Source organism: Podarcis pityusensis (assembly GCF_964106645.2).
Source record: "Podarcis pityusensis genome assembly, chromosome: 2".
NCBI classification, from domain to species: Eukaryota; Metazoa; Chordata; class Lepidosauria; order Squamata; family Lacertidae; genus Podarcis; species Podarcis pityusensis.
In genome coordinates this window covers 1,258,182-1,263,240 of record NC_138029.1, presented here as the reverse complement: position 1 = coordinate 1,263,240, position 5,059 = coordinate 1,258,182, and the positions used below count along the sequence as shown (strand labels likewise).

The 5,059-nt window shown below is 43.1% G+C and overlaps 1 long non-coding RNA gene across 1 annotated transcript; it reads left to right on the top strand.

The window, feature by feature from the left end:
* Window positions 1-2,233: 2,233 nt before the first annotated feature.
* LOC308469306 lies at window positions 2,234-4,311 on the top strand. The gene is made up of 2 exons (XR_013982095.1): window positions 2,234-2,509; window positions 2,544-4,311. It is a non-coding gene; the product is annotated as an uncharacterized lncRNA (long non-coding RNA).
* Window positions 4,312-5,059: the final 748 nt, after the last annotated feature.

Below are 5,059 nucleotides of genomic sequence, written 5' to 3'. Positions count from 1 at the left end.
TGACATTCTATGCCAATTCCAAAATAAATAAATAATTAAATAAAATTAAAATAATAATAATAACATAAAATAAAATAAGAAGTATCTGTTGGTCCGAGGACAAGGCCCGGTTATTTTCAGCTGCATACTCCATTGCCTTTGGCGCTATGCGCATTGGCGAAGTGGTTTGTAAGGGCCAACCAGAATCCACTGCCCGGGGTTAGTTTGAGAGACCTGACCTTGTTCAGATCCAATTTAGTCCTGCATGACCAATGTTCCAAAACCGATCAGCAGTAAAGGACACTAAACATTTCATGTACGTGAGACCAACCGTCTCAGGTCTATTCCTTATACATTTGGATGGCTCCCGCCTTGCACGGCATCAGTCCACGCGCATTATGCGAAGGGAGATTGCTGCCTGCAGTTTATCCTCAGCTGAATTCGCGGCTAACTCCTTTAGGATTGGGGCCGCCACCACAGAACTGCATTTGGGACTCTCAGCTGAAAGGATGAAGGACTTGGGGGCAGCGGAAGTCTGATGCATTTAAGGGATATATTCGTAAGACCTTGTGATTGTTCACAGTATACTTGACCTGGCTTCGTTACCTTCTTTTGCTTTCAGGTGACGTTGTGGTGCACATTTGGATTATAGGCCCTGCACTGTCCACTGGGATAGAAACCATGCCATTAACGGGGACCCTAGGGTGCAGGAGCTATGAGGGCGTGCATCTGGATAATCGGAAACTTTCTCTTTCTCTCCCCCTATTTCCCTTTCAGAGCTGGGCCGGGGAAATTGTGGAACTTTTGCTGCTTTCCGACGTTACCTCTCGGAGTCGTCCAGGAACATCCTAAAATCTCTCCTTTTCTCCCCCGTTTTCCCTTTCGGAGCGTGGCCGGGGAAAACGCGGTACTTTGCCATTTCTCTGACGTCCTCCCTCGGAGTCGTCCGGAGGCGTCCCTACAAATCTCCCTCTCTCCTTCTCTCCCCTGTTTTTCCCTTTCGTAGTGTGGCCGGGGAAAAACGCGGTACTTTGCATTTCTCTGACGTCCTCCCTCGGAGTTGTCCGGAGGCGTCCATACAAATCTTTCCTACTCTCTCTCTCTCCCCTGCTTACGCAAATGAAGCTGCCCCTCCTGCTCGGCGACCCTTGTTGGGGATGACCCGGGTACGTGAGAACGCAAGGTCATTTGCTTCCTTTCTAAACTTTGTTTTTCTCGGACCTCGATCTGGCACAGCATTGCGCAGGCGTCCAGTAGGGAGCCCGAATTTAGTCTAAAGGCTAGGCAGGAGGCTGTCATGGAGAGCAGAGCGGGAGGGTCACAAATTGGGGCCCCACACTAGGGTTAGTCTTGTAAACAGCGCTGAAGCAAAGGAATTCCGGATCCGTGGTTTGAGTTTCGGGCGAGGAGACCCGTGGTTTGAGTTTCGGGCGAGGAGACCCGTGGTTTGAGTTTCGGGCAGGGAGACCCGTGGTTTGAGTTTCGGGCGAGGAGACCCGTGGTTTGAGTTTCGGGCGAGGAGACCCGTGGTTTGAGTTTCGGGCGAGGAGACCCGTGGTTTGAGTTTCGGGCAGGGAGACCCGTGATTTTTGTTTTAGGTTCATGTCTGAGATTTTCCTGAAAGTAATTTGTGACTTACAGATAGGTAGAAATTGGGTTAGTCAAGGATACTTCGAGTACTGAAAGGATATTTTTTTCCTTTTTTCCCTGCCCCTCTTTTCCTTTTCCATTGCCCCTTCTTCCCTTGTGTGTGTGTGTCCACTTTTTCTGTCTTTAGCGTACTGCAAAAGAATGGGGGCCCATGCTTCCAAGCATTCAGGCTGGACTCCTCCAGGCGATAAGGCTTCCGCGGAGCCTTTCCGCCCGAGGGAGGACTCTGATACCCCTCTTCAATTTGTTCTCTTAAACTGGAAAGAGTTGAGAGGGAGGAAGGGACTCTCAAAGTCCAAACTGAGGGACCTTTGCAACATCTCGTGGGTCGCTTTTACCCACCACCTGGAACCCAGGGCACAGCGGCCACCTCAGGGATCCTTCAACAAAATCAGGGTGTGAACCCTTAGGGAGAGCTGAACACATCAAATTTGTGTTGTTAAACTATAACCTAAAGCTAGAACATGAAACCGTAAACTTAATGGTGCTCAGAAGGTAGTAGATATAATAACAGCCCAGCCTGAGAGCCCACGCATTAGAGATCTTAGTTTCTCTAAAAAATAAAAAATAATTTTTTTTTAAAAATGATAAGAGATGTACTCAAAGATTTAGAAATATTTCAAGGGTTTGTATTTACATTGGCCTCGGCATCCACAGACTGTTCTTAAATGCACATAGTTTTAAAATTGCAAGCTTGCTTCAAAAATTTTAAATCTAAGAAAGGCATGTTGGGCCTTATCAATCTTAAACAGGACAAAAAAAAAAGAAAAAAGGAAGAAGAATGAAGTGTGCAAATGTTTGTTATTTGAGAGAGGCTCCAAAGAGTCTTCCTCTGAGTAGCTTAAGTGAGGAGTATGATTTTAAGTTGATGGTAGATGATGTTTTGCTGCAACTTTTGAGTTTGTGAGTTCCAGTCTTTTTTGTTCCAGTATTTTGAAATGTGCTGTGAAGAAACTAATGTTTCTGCTGCAAAAGCCTAGTTGAGCCAACTGCTCTCTCAAGCTAAAATGCAGTGTATGTATTTCATTAAGCCTATGCCTATGAAAGTATGGTGTTCTTTCTGAGAAAAATTGTTATTAAATGTAGAGGTTTCCATGGCCAGCAAAAATTGTCTATCTGAGTCCAGTCCTGATATCAGTCTCTATAAGACTTCCTGGCCTCTTTTCTTAGAAAATGCCCCCCCTTGTTTCATTCTGTATCTTTCAGGTTTTCCCCCCTTCTTACTTCTGTGCCAGGTAAATTTACTCCCGAGTAAGCTTCCTTTAAAGGAAACTGCAAAGAGGGGGGAGCAATCTTTCCTAAGGTACCCTGCATCTCACTTTCCTATGTGTAGTTATTAAAAAAAATAATAATCTAAATTAGGCTTACTATTCCTCTGCAAGTTCAGGGGGGAAAAAATTGTTCACTTTTGTATTCCCTTTAAATCAAATCTATGGCTGTTTTAACTATGCTTAATAAAAGATCCTCTCCCTATCTTAGAAAAACAAACAAACTGTTCACTTCAATCTTCCTTTAAATATCATTTCTATAGGAACTTGCATTCTTTAGTCTAAGGAAGCAAACTCACTCAAACTATCTCAAGATCTGCTAAAAGGGTTCTGTGTGAAGTTGGGTACTTTTATTTTCCTCTTCCTTAGTACATGATAGGAGCATAGATGTTTCCTTTCCCAGTTGTAAATCTGTACTTAAATGTGTATGTCTCTTTGGTAGTACAAATCTTTCTGGGAAATCTTGCTGTGAACCCTATATTTTGAAGGGTTGGACTAGATGACCCCAGGGTCCCTTTCAACTCTCCCAATTTGTGGCTGTGTGGAAGGACATGTGTCTGCAAGCATTGGAGGGTAATTCTTAAATTCTGGTGTGGTGATGGAGTTGAAATTCAGCCTAGCTTTGCTCTTTAGTTTTAAAAGGTGTGAGGTGAAGCCGTGATGTTTTTGAAGCACAACTGGTAATATCAAGCATTTGAGTGATTACAGTGTTTATCATTTTGTCTACTATTTAAAAATCAGACTTCAAAGTCAATTCAAAGTTTCAGCACATACAAATACATATGCGCCTTGACCAATCCTGTAAATAAAGGGCAGAAAAAAAATTTTTTGACTGCAAATGGTAAGGCTGAAATGACTGTGAATGTTAAAAAAATCCTATGAATTCTGACTCTCTGGCCATTTTTCCCATATATAAGGGCGTGGCATTGTTCCGCGAATGGCCAGAGGGATATTAGCCCTTTCCTGTACATAAAGGAAGCAGTCCCTTTGCTTGGGCTGCAATTGCTAGCTTTGGTGAATACTTGAATCGCTGAGTTTCTCTTTTTTTGTTTTAAAATCTAACCCTATTTTTTAAAATCTACTCCTTACCCTTCCGTTCCCTTATTCAAATGGTAATTTAGCCCAAAGATTCAACATTTTCAATAGTATAAAAGGTTTGCTGAGACATGAACTCTGCACATGCACAGAGGCTAGATCAGCTAAAAAAAGGGGGGGAGGAAAGAGAGAGAGAGAGAGAGAGAGAGAGAGAGAGAGAGAGGAAGGGGGGAACTGTAAGGGGGGAGAGGAGGTTTCGAGAGCTTGGGCTGCAGGGAGAAACTTATCCAAATTTCCTTATGTAAAACTTGGAACCATTGAGGGAAATCACCCTTAATGTGTCCTTTGCTCCAGGGGCTACGTAAGACAAAAGGGTTAAGTACTAGCCCATCAAAAGTCAAGAGGTTTCCAGGTTTCAAATCTTAACATGCCAAATTCTTTTCACAGGTAAATATCAAAGCGCTCCCACTGTGAGTTCCACTCTTGACTAGTTCTCCCACCCCCAATGGGATTTAACTTTTATAACAGGCTTTGTGTGCATTATAGGAACAGCATTCCTGACAGAGATTTTCAAAGGAAATAAAAAATGTCCCTTTAAAACAGGATACGTGAACTCGGACCCACATAAGCAAAATGTTTAATAACTTGCCAATTGTGTTCAAATTAACAAAGGTTTTGTCCCTCCGTTTCTTCCACAGCCAAACTAAGTGAAGGAAAGCAAACAAACTTGGCAGATAATAACAGTAATTATACGGAAATGTGATAATAATATTGGAATGAATGAAATGCTTAATCCGCTAAGATTTTTATTATTTGCAGCTTCCAACGGAAACTGAAGGACATCCTTTTTGCCTTTTGCCCCTTCTCTTTTCTAACTCTGTCTTTTAAGTCCTCAAAACCCTGCCCCTTACAGGTTATCACTTCTACAAATGTGTTACTACAGATCCAATGAAAAGCTTCGCCACCACAAGACCTGCAACAACAACAGACACCAAAGTTTCAAAGTGCCCACAGCTATCTCTTTCAAAGGATATAGATTGCCGGGGGAGTGGGCCTGACAAAGGGGGGTGGAGTTGAATTGCAAGGACATCTTCTCACTTTTGAACCTCAAGACTGTGCTCCAGGAT